This window comes from Erpetoichthys calabaricus, chromosome 18 (assembly GCF_900747795.2).
Source record: "Erpetoichthys calabaricus chromosome 18, fErpCal1.3, whole genome shotgun sequence".
NCBI classification, from domain to species: domain Eukaryota; kingdom Metazoa; phylum Chordata; class Cladistia; order Polypteriformes; family Polypteridae; genus Erpetoichthys; species Erpetoichthys calabaricus.
The window spans coordinates 61,104,915-61,117,571 of NC_041411.2; positions in this window are offsets into that span (position 1 = coordinate 61,104,915).

Genomic DNA, 12,657 nt, shown 5'->3' on the forward strand with positions numbered 1-12,657 from the left:
TAGTCAAACAAACTAGACTTGTTTTGGGGGAGATGGGTGGGGGGAGGTTTACAGGGTTTTTATGCGGACAAATGTGCTCAAGTATGGAACAAATTGCTAATGTGAGTGACACACTAAAATGAAGCAGAAAAATGTCACTTCAGCAATAACTGCTTCATCAGCAATAAATGACTTGAAATGAATGAAATAAAGCAGTTGGGTTGGAACAAAAATCTGCAGCCACTGTGGCCCTCCAGCACCGACATTGCTCACCCCTGATTTAAAAGATCTGACTTTTAAATAGCAAATCAAGTTAATTAGCTGCACAAATTGGTAACTAATAAAGAAAATGGTTGAAATGAAAATTTGCAGCCACTGTGACCCTCCAGGATCGGAGGTGGGCACCCCTGGCCTATGGTCTGCACTGCCGTCTCCTCTCTCTGTCTCACACCCACGTGTGCGATCAGCTGTTGCCCACTTTAACTGACATTGGCTGGGCAGGTGAGGACCTCACTGACTGCAGCAAGGGAGAGCAAAATCTAGTAGAAGAAGGTGGCGTGAAGTATGAAGACCAGGAGCTTGGTGACCAACTTTGAAGGTACTGAACAGCAGAAAAAGACTATTTAATGTCAAATTGAAAACAGATCTGACTCAAGTGATCTAAATTATATACAAACAGAAGGCACAAAACAATCGATCATATAAGTATTCACCCCCTTGGTGTCAGTATTCAGTAGATGCACCTTTGGAGGCCATGACAGCTTGAGCCTGTGTGCACTGGTCTCTCTCCCTCTCCCTCCCTGTTAGCTTTGCACGTATGGACACTGACATTTTTCTTCATTCTTCTTTGCAAAAGAACAACGTCAGGTTACATGTAGTTCATGAGTGAACAGCATTTTTTCACATCCAGACACAAATTCTCCGTTGGATTGAGATGTGGACTCTGACTCTGCCACTCCAGGACATTAGCATTGTTGTTTTTCAGTCATTCCTGTGTAGCTTTAGCTTTATGTTGTCTTGCTGAAAAACAAATCTTCTCCCAAGGTGCAGGTTTCTTTCAGACTGCATCAAAGTTTCCTCCAGGATTTCCCATTTTTTTGCTGCATTCATTTCACCCTCCAACCTCACAAGCCTTCCAGGGCCTGCTGCAGAGAAGCATTCCCACAACATGATGCTGCCACCACTGTGCTTTGTGGTGGGCAGTGTAAGAACATGGTATTGAGTCTGATGGCCAAAAAAAACCAGTTGTGTTCACATCAGACCACAGAACCTCCTTCCTGCTGACTTCACCGTCTCCCATGTGCTTTCTGCTGACATGTCATGTGAGATTTATTTAACAGTGGCTTTCTCTTTGCTACTCTCCCATAAAGCTGCAAGTCGTGAAGCAAGCAGGCAACAATTGTTGTCTGCCCATTCTTGCCTATCTTGGCCAATGTAGCTTGTAACCCCTTAAGATTTGTCATTGGTCTCTTGGTGGTCTCCCTCACTAGACAGTACAGTCACTCAGTTTTTGTGCAGTTTGCTTTAGGCAGATTGACAGCTGTGCCATATTCTTGTAGCGGGGCTACATAATAATAAGTATGTGTTTTTGTCTGTGCGGAGTGCATCTTGTTTTCATCGTCCCATTTACTATCTGTTATATGCGTGTCAGTAAATGTTGTCCCCGTAAGTGAAGAGGGGAAGGATGATGGAGGGAGACCGAAACCCAAGACGGAAATCACCTGTTGGATCCACCAGTTACATCCGGGACATTTTGTATTTAAACTACAGGAGTGAAAGGCAAAAAAGAGGAGGAGAATTAATCTTAATGATTAATTCAACTGGACTCCAAGGGAAAAGCTATTTGCTTGCCGTGTTCTTGTGCCTTCATGGTGTAAGTTAGGCCACCATACTGCGTCACCACAAGTTGCACCTTCCAGATTAGCTGCATTTATACAACAATTGAGTGAAACCCCTGACAGGTGATCTCCAAAACCAATTGTCTGAATCAGTTATGATCAGTTTTCAGAGATCTGTTTTCACTTTGTCATTAAAGAGTCTCTTTCTGTTGATCAGTCTGAAAAATCCAAATTAATACCACTGGGCTTCAATGTTGTATAACAATAAAATGTGTAAACCTCCCACGAGGTGAGTGCTTTTTCTGTGCACTGTATGTCCAACTCCAGTGTCCAGAGCATCTCACCGTCATCCCCGTCGTAGTGAGTGCCAATGGTTGGTTGATAGCCTTTATAAAAGTCCGCTGATCCATATTACTAAACGAGAATGGTAAACCGGATATGGACGCAGGGACCTGCCCGTGGACGCAAAAGACACACAAAGCCCCCCTCCACTAACAGAAATAAGAAATGAGGCAATGCGCCCATAGCACACAAAAAAGAGGAGTCAGACCCACGCCCCTGAGTGAAACGGAACAGACTACGGAGTCCACAAAGGGTCACCCATCAAGCCCGAGATTACAACTCAAAAACGAGCAAACACCCGACATCATACAGAAACCCCACAAATACGGACAAAACAACATATTTGAATCACATTATCCCCGCCCCACAGTGAAACGGGACATACTACGGAGTCCACAAAGGTTCACAAATCAAGCCCGAGATGTTACGTAAAAAGAGGAGTCACCCCCCCGCACCAGATTAAAATGGGACACACTATGGAGTCCACAAAGGGTCACACATCAACCCCAAGATATTACGGAAAGCGAATTGTGGTACGTAAAACGGCACATACTACGATAGGAGCATTCGCCTACAACGCGCATCTGAAATCAACGCCCATATTACTAACGATAAAGAACAGACAAGTCATGAATTCACGATCACGGGTGCAAAACGATACGGCTCGAGTAACGGGACCACAAAGACGAGCCCGCATAAAAAAAAACAATAAACTTTGGCGCCTACAACGTGCTTCTCAAACCGCGGAAGAAAAACTGTCTCGGCTCCAAAAACGAAAAGCTCGACTAACACAGGTACTGAAACGAGCCCAAATGGACAGATACAATGAACGTAGACGCATGCAGCGCGCATCTCAAACTGTGGAAGCGAAGCAGGCATGGGTTCAAAACGAAACAGCTCGAGTGACAGACATACAAAAACGGGACCGACGGGAAAATATCAATGAACGCAGACGTCTACAACGTGCGTCTGAAATGCCAGAAAACAAGCAAGCATGGCTCCAAAAAGAGAGAGCTCGACTGACTGACCGGGATACAAACACGGGCCCAGCTCCATAAAATCAATGAACGCCGGCGACTACAACGCGCTTCTCACACAACACAAGCAACGCAGTTACAGCTCCAAAACAACACATCCCAAATACTGGACATTAACTTCCCTGAAGAAACAACTGGCAATACAACTAATGAGTTTACACGTTGTTGTCAAAAGGGTCAAGTTAGACTGCCTCATTTACATGAATATCCTGAATATCTACGGAAGCTTCTAACTAACAATTTACCTGAAAGTAAAAACTTTATGAACTGCATTAGATCCTACAATGGTTCATTTGCTTTTGCATCTACCAGACTAAATATCAGGCCAGCAGCTGGCAATGGCCCATACTGCTTTCGCGTATGTGGACAAATATTACATCGCATTGGAACAGTGTACCCTGAAACAAATCACGAATGCAAATTTGCAGAAATATACATCTTAGATCCAGATGACGCAATCTATCAATGAATGAACCTTCCTGAAAACAAACAATGCACGGACCTTATAATGAGAAACGTCACTAAGGTCATAAACAATCACCCCTTAGCTAAGTGTATAAAAATGCTACATGAGGTTGAAAGAGAGGCCAATACAAAAGCAACCTACGGCTGCCTGGCGGGCACGGGTTCAAAACGCCGGGGGTAGGCGAGCGAAGCGAGCAGGGGGCGGAGCCCCCTTGTTTCTTTCCATTGCATGTTGTATCAGAGGTTTCGGAGTCCACTGTATTTGCTGTCAAGGCTGCACTTCAGCAGATGGTTCACTTTGATTGACAGTTGCCTCACCCCTAGGCAGCATATCTGCTTGATAGTAATGTGAGTGGGACTAGCCTCTGGTGACACCGCAGCCACTGACTGGTCACAGTGTGCTGTCACACAGATGCCACTCCTGTGCAGTGTTTTTAAACACTTACTTTAATTGTTTGGATTTGTTTTGTGAACTGAAGGCACTGACAGGCACTGAAGGCAGCGTCCACATCAATGGGCAGCATACAGCTGAACAAAAGTTCTGCACAGCCTAAAATGTGACCAAAAAAAAATGACACAATAATATAAAAGAGGAACTGAAGGACAGTGAAAGCTCAGCAGTAATTTACAGAGAGACTATGTGGGAATGTTGTAGGCGTAAATGTTATGTTACTTAAGTTTAATGTAATCCAAGAACCAGTAAGAGTTCATTTAGAGTTTACGTGAAGGGGACAAACACCTGAAGATGACCGTCAGGGTCCCTCTGGTGGCTGGTGGTGTGCAATTGACAGGGGAATCATTTTAATGTGAGCAGACAGAGTGCTACAAATAAATACAGTGCCTTCAGAGCGCATTTCGGCCCCTTCACTACCTTCACATTTTGTTATGTTGCAGCCTGTTTTTTTTTTCCTTATCAAGCAACACTTGATACCCTGGAATGAGAAAGAAAAAAAATAAATGGATACAGTTTTGCAAATCTTTTAAAAATAATGAATATCACGTTGACTAAAGTATTCAGACTCTTTGCTATGATGGTATACATTTAGCTCAGGGGCATCCCATTCTGGTGCTCATCATTGAGATGTTCCTGCACCTTGTTTGGAGTCCATCTTTGGTCAGCTGAATTGATTGGACATGATTAGGAATGCCACACCTGTCTATAGAAGATACTACAGCTGACATGGTGTATCAGAGCAAAAACCAAGCCATGAGGTTGAAGAGGCTGCCTGCAGAGCTTAGAGGCAGGATTGTGTTGTGGCACAGATCTGAGGAAGGCCACAAAAAAATCTTGTAGCATTGAAAGTTCTCAAGAGCACAGCTGCTTTCATAATCCTTAAATGGAAAAAGCTTGGAACCACCACATGTCTTCATAGAGCTGGTCACTCAGCCAAACTCAGTGATCATGGGAGAGGGGCCATGGAGAGAGAGCTGACCATAAAAGTGATGATCACTCTGGCTGAGCTCCAGAGAACCCTTGTGGAGTAGGGGAGAAACTTCCAGAAGGAGAGCCATCACTTCAACACTCCACTGATCTAGGCTTTATGATGGAGTGCTCAGACAGAACTGTCTCCTCAGTAAAAGACATGTGGAAGCCCACCTGGATCTTACAAAAAAGGCACCTAAAGAACTCTCAGACTGTAAGAAAAGAGATACTCTAGTCTGATGATGTCTGGAGGAAACCAGGCACCATTCATCACTTCTGCAGTACCGTTCCAATGGTGAAGCGTGGTGGTGGCACCGTCATACTCTGGGGTTATTTTTCAGTGACAGGGACTGGAAGACTAGACAGGCTTGAGGGAAGCTGAAAGCACAGGGATATCCTTAATGAAGCACTCTGGACCTCAGACTGGGTTGAATGTTCACCTTCCAACAGGACAGGAAGTCTAAGCACAAAGCATAAACAACACAGGAGCAGCTTTGGGACAACTCTGTGAATGTCCTTGAGTTGCTCATCCAGAATCTGGACTTGAACCTAATCAAACATCTCTGGAGACAACTGGTAATAGACGTCCATCAATCCTGACAGAGCTTAAGAGGATCTCTAGAGAAGAATGGCAGAAAATCCCCAAATCCAGGTGTGTAAAGCTTGTCATGACATACCAAGGAGACTGCAGGCTGGAATTGCTGCCAAAGGACCTTTGACGGAGTACTGAGTAAAGGGTCTGAATTCTTGGGTGATATTTTTGTTAATAATTTTTGCAAAAATGTCTAAATTCCTGTTTTCATTTTGTTATTCTGAGGTATTGAGTGTTCCTTGATGTGGGGAAAAAACATGAATTTAAATGCCCAACATAACAAAATGTGCAAAAGTGAAGGGGTCTGAATACTGTAATGCGCAGCAGTCCTCACCGTCTAGACACCGGTCAGTTTAATTCATGCTGAGGACCTTCACGCCTGTAAACAAAAGTCCACTACAAGCCCAGAACACAGCATAACGTAACACTCGCACTGCTGCGTATTCCAGGCTGTGGGGCGCCAGCATGTCGCAGAACCAACTTAGGCACAAAGTCACAGGGGCCCGGGTTGGAACTCACCCATGTTTAGCATTTGTGGGTGGAAAGCCCAGGCGTACATAATGAGCAAAGGCAAACACCACCGTGCCTGGTTGGGACCTGGAATGGCAACCAGTGCAGCACCACGCTGTGCCATATACAATATGCAAAGATGGATGGTTTTGTACGCCTTATATGCACACAGTGATAAACTGTTTTTACTGATCTGCTTATCAATAAACTCAAAGTATACCTGATCCATGATGGCATTCACTACTTTATCAAGTTGACACCGTTGTTGAGTGAAAAGGGGGTATTTTTTGGGAGAGTCACAGGTTTGGCAGAGTGCCTGCCTTACAGCATTGAGGCAAAGCAGGAATCAACCACAAATGGGACGTCATGCCATCGTAGTGCTCATTCATTGATGCAAACAAAAGAAGACTCAGTTAAGGCCATTTCACACTACACAACTTTTCTGGTGATTTTCAGTCACATTAAAACAAACCTGTTAGCGAGTTGGAGGCAGTTGGCGGTGTGCTCTCGTGATGCAGTCGGACATCCTCTGCGACTCGCCCCGAGCAGAGGTGTGGCAACAGGGCGAGCAAGACAGCAGTTACCCGAGGGCATCCATTTACATACACTAGGTACTCATTGCCATGCAAAATCAGCAGGAACCCCCCTTGAAGTACAGCACTGCAACGGCACAATCGGAATCCGCCCTAAAGTGGGGGTTGAATTCTGTTTGGTTGCTTTCCTTTTTTAACTCTGTAATATATCTATATACAGTGATCCCTCGCTATATCGCGCTTTGCCTTTCGCGGCTTCACTCCATCGCGGATTTTATATGTAAGCATATTTAAATATATATCGCAGATTTTTTGCTGGTTCGCGGATTTCTGCGGACAATAGGTCTTTTAATTTCTGGTACATGCTTCCTCAGTTGGTTTGCCCAGTTGATTTCATACAAGGGATGCTATTGGCAGATGGCTGAGAAGCTAGATTGCTTACTTTTCTCTCTTTCTCTTGCGCTGACTATCTGTGATCCTGACGTATGGGGATTGAGCAGGGGGGCTGTTCGCACACCTAGACGATACGGACGCTCGTCTAAAAATTGTGAAAGATTATCTTCACGTTGCTATCTTTTGTGCAGCTGCTTCCTGAAACGACATGCTGCACGGTGCTTCGCATACTTAAAAGCTCGAAGGGCACGTATTGATTTTTGTTTGTCTGTCTCTATCTCTCTCTCCCTGCTCCTGACGGAGGGGGTGTGAGCTGCCGCCTTCAACAGCTTTGTGCCGCGGTGCTTCGCATACTTAAAAGCCAAACAGCACCATTGATTTGTTTGCTTTTCTCTATCTCTGTGACAATATCTGCTCCTGACTCGCACTTCTTTGAAAAGGAAGATATGTTTGCATTCTTTTAATTGTGAGACAGAACTGTCATCTCTGTCTTGTCATGGAGCACAGTTTAAACTTTTGAAAAAGAGACAAATGTTTGTTTGCAGTGTTTGAATAACGTTCCTGTCTCTCTACAACCTCCTGTGTTTCTGCGCAAATCTGTGACCCAAGCATGACAATATAAAAATAACCATATAAACATATGGTTTCTACTTCGCGGATTTTCTTATTTCGCAGGTGGCTCTGGAACGCAACCCCCGCGATGGAGGAGGGATTACTGTATATATATCAATCTCTCTATTATAAAAGGAAATCCTGGGACAAGACTTTCTCTGAGATAATTTCAGGTCCCGTGAGACGAGACTTTTTGGCAAGAGATTTTGACAAGTCCTGCCCTCCTCTCAAACATTTACATCCACGCCCGTGGTCCACTCACTTCTCATTCGTGTGAATGCTATTGTCAGACACGGAAATAAAAGACAAAGAGTAGAAGACAAAGCAGAATGTCGTAAAGAGGTTCAAAAACATTGGCGCGATACACATGCAGAGCAACTTAGAGATTATGAAAGTACTAAAATTGGAAAGTCTCAAAAAACTGATTGTTAGCGCTAAAGCGGTCTTTACTAATGGAAATTATTACTCAGTGAAATAACGGAACAGCAAAAAGAGATCGAATATATTGTTTGGATTTAAACTTTAAGTCGGAGACTTGTAGATTGTCTACTTTGTGTTGCCATCAGGGACAAGTAGTGTTTCTTCCCAATGAAGAGACGTATCCATGAGAATTAAAAGATTTGTTGTTTGGTGAAAGTGAAATCCACATACGCGAGTGGCAGAGGTGTGAAGTGGCTGGCATGTAGCACAGGCCGGGGTGTTGGGGAGTGAAGCAAGCAGGGGGTAAAGCACCCTAGTAAATATATATATATATATATATATATATATTGTGACAGTTTAAGGTCTCCGTGACCCCTTGAACCCTCAAACAAGACGTCAGACACCAGATAAAAGTCCAAATATTGAATTTATTATAATAATAAATGTGCACAAAGCACCACCTCTCCACAAATCTCCTAAATCAATAACCAATAAACAATAACCAATCCTCCACACTCCCAGACGTGTTGCCACACTTCCACCCAGCTCAACTCAACGTCTGGGATTTCCCATCATCCTTTTATACCCCCTGACCCGGAGGTGTTCCTGTCCAACAATCCCACAAGTCCTTATGACTTCCGGGTCAGGGTAAAAGTCCTTTTCCTCAACCCGGAAGCACGTCGTTTCTTCTTGTCATGTGATTATGACACACTTCCGGGTTATAGGGCACGTAAGAGTCCTTGAGCCTCCCTGCAGAGCGTCCTCTGGTGGGCCCCACGGTGTCCAGCAGGGTTGGGAATAAAAACTCCATCGTCCATAATTCCCTGCTGTTCTTTGGGGCACTTCCATGCTACAGGGAGGGCTCCATCTAGCGGCCTGGGGGTATTGGCCGGGGTAAATGGCCAGCCATCCCTCACAATATATATATTGTGATGGATGGCCGGGTATTGTGCCCTGCCAGGAGGCCTGGAAGAGCAGGAGACTGAGAGAAGAAGGGCAATTCATTCCCCAGGACATGAGAGGGCAGCCCCCTGGGTTGCATCGGGGCCAATGGCTTAAGGCTTTGAAACTCAGACTTGTTGGGGGTTTGTGGCCCCCCGCCAGGGGGCACCTGGACACCTCTAGAAGTAAGATCTTCAGCACTTCCACCACACTCGGAAGTGCTGCCAAAAGAAATTCCACGCACACCCAGAGTGCTTCCGGGTGCTCATGCAGCACTTCCACCACATCCAGAAGATCGTCGCAAAGCACCTGGACAACATCCGTGGTGTTATAAATGGGGCCGCCTCACTTCATTAGTCAAACCGGAGTCAGGTGAGGAGAGGCGTAGAGGTGGCAGAAGACTTGAGAGAAAGACGAAAGTAAAGGACTGAGCAACTATTCTGGGTTAGTGGACTGTGTGCTGTGTGTGCAGAAGAAAATAATAAATTGAGTGTGCTTTTTGGACATTCGGCTCTCTCAGTGTCTGGGCTTCTTTTACTATATATACAGTATATATACTAGGGGGCAAGCCCACTGTCGCCTTCAGCACCCAATCTCCAGTCGCAGCCAGAAAATTAGTAAAATCTGTAAATGTACAAAAGAAAAATTATTATTTGTTGGGGGTTCGCCCCCCGCTCACTTCGCTTGCCAACCACCCGGCCTGCGCTATGCACCAGCTACTTCATGTCTCTGCCACTCGCATTGTGAAGAGGGGGGCTGAACGCACCCCAAGGAGATGCGTTTGCTCCTCTTAAACGGTGACACAATGGGAAACAAATAGGTTTTTTTTTTTTTATCTCCTCTTTGCTCGATCAGTTGCTGGTTGCTACTGCTGGCGACCGTGAGATCTGCATCTCACACGGCACTTTGAACATTTAAAAGCCTGTACAGCAGCTGTCCTACTCTTTGTCTTTTATTTCCGGCCCCGGGTGTGGTTAAATCTCTTGGCACAAAGTCTCTAATCGCGGGACGCAAGTTCTTGAAATTTTTTAGTTTATAATTTAAAAACAGAATAAGAATCTGAAAATCTAACATCACATTAAAGTTTGATAAATTCTTAAAAGAATGATACTGTACCAAAGATATATATGTAGGATTTAAAATAAGCCAGATTTAAAGTGTGACAAAAAATGTCACATAAAATTGTTGCACAAAATCGTTGCACTTTTAGACGTAGGATTTTATATCTAGAGAGTAGATAGATATATATGTGTGTGTGTTTTCATGTTTTGTTTTCCTAGTTTTGTGAAGCCATTTGTTGTATAAGTTCCACTTAATGGTATGCAATGTTATTTTCTTCCAATAAAAAGGAAACGAATTCACCCTTTAAGGGGCCAAATCTCCATTGTAGAATGCGTTTATAACTTTATTTTACTGATGTTAAATGTCATTAGAGACATTTTTCAAAATCATGAACAGGATTTACATGTGTGGAAGCAAAAAGTGGAAATAAAAACAAGAACAGGAAGTAAAGAAGAATCCGGACAGTGGCACGTAGTAGAAAATCTGTAATGTTAATTCTATTAGTTCCGTCCATTGCAATACTTAATTAGAGGAGTTAGAACTGACTGCGGAATTGGACTGTTGGAGCGGAAGTGGAGGCACAGGAGCGTCTCACACACTCTGAACGAACGGACGGAGTGTTTTACAGCAGCAGAAGGGAATAGCTGATAACTTATCTGGAGCAAAGAAAGTAATATAATCCATCAGTAAAACAAAAGTTACATTTGGAATAAAAGCCAACATCTGACTAGGGGAAGAAACCAAACGGCAAAAGTTGATCGTCCAGCCAACGGTGAAATCTTAACCATAAGTGTTTCGCAGTGAACTAGCAAGACCAGTGGTCCGGTACCCAGGCCACACAGGAAAAAAATGTTTTATTTATCTTTTTTATTTCCATTTTATCGACTATTGGAGTCTGTGGTGTGTTTTATTTTGAAAGCTGAACAGATCATCTCTGTAGATCAGTGAGTCTGTTCTGTTGCTTATGTACCCTGACAGCCACTGTAGTTAAGGAAGGGCCGGCGTTATTAAGTAAAGTTTGGATGTGCATGCAGATTGATTTGTTTGTGGTGTACAATAAACTGCTGATAACTTTCAGTATCTGTGACCACTCGTCATTCAACAATCTCCCCATCAATTGCGTCTGTGCCTCTTACGCACACTTATCTCTGTCACAGTTTTGATGCCTGATAAATGAAGCACACAAGATAAACCTTCTTAAAATGAATAAAAAACAAACATTCTGGAGTTCGCCACAAAAGCCCTGCTTCAATTTCCAACGTTCTATCTTTGTTAAGCGGGGTCTTCTGCCAGGACAGCAACCAAAATGAAATTACAGAGTAGATTAGAGAAAAAGAACACACTTTGGGTCTCTCATCACTACCTGAGATGGGACCGTCTCCTTGCAGGGAAACGAGCAGAGGTCTTTCACCGATTCTGTATTATGGCGATTTGTATTTATTATGCATTATATTATGTTTTATTATGCATGTGCGATGGCCGGTCCAAGGAAAATTGTCTTACATGAAACTAGTCCATGGTGCAAAGAAGGCTGGAGACCACTGAGCTAAACTTGGAAGGCACAGAAGCAACTGAAAACACCAGGCTAACGATGAACTCGGTGCTCAACGCCGTCGAGGGCTCATTGATATGTTGTGTGTCCCGACTCCACTGGCAGTACAGATGGCTCTACCTGCCAGAAATGCATAGTTAGCTTAGAGCTGGTCAGGGAAATGCGCACTTTGGAGGACCACGTTAGGAACCTGAAAATGATGAGGCAAACCAAACATTGGATTGGCTCGGTTTGTTTAGACAATTCAGCCATTTTGGCTTTATAATACAATGAACAACTGTGGAAATGTAAGTAGTGAACCTCGTCTCCTCCTGAGTCTTCCTATGTCTGCTGCCTCTGGTGAGAGAACGTTTGCTTCTTTAAAGCTCTTTAAATCTTACTAGAGATCTTCTATGTGTCAGGAGAGACTCTCAGCCTGAGCTCTACTGTCAAAAACGGCACAATGGTCAAAGGACTTCGGACATGGAGGACATTGTGGCTGTGTTTACTGTAGTCAGAGTCCACAAGCAATGATTTTGAAGGTTACAGTAATACCTTTACGAGACCTTTTAGGATTTTTTTAAATTTCTGTTATGTGCACTTTTTAAATAAAAAAAATATGATATGCAATTTACATAAATAAATAAAATTGTTTTTATGTTTATTACCGTGTGCACCTTACATTTATGTTGCATTTTATTTATTTTTTGCTTAGATTTTTAAAATTTACTTTATCCAATCATTATTTTTTCTGTTTTCTTTACAAATGTTTTATGTATAATATTGCTTTATTTTTATCATTTGTTTTTCATAAACTAAAAATAAAGAATTTGTGTTTAATAAATTCTCAAGTTGATCTTATTAATTTTGACTTGTGCTAAAATACTGGAAATACATTTTACAATGTCTGCACTCGGGAGATTTAGTTGGAATCTGCTCAGTTTGGATTTGTCTTCAGTTGTAGGGGCGACTCTGTGT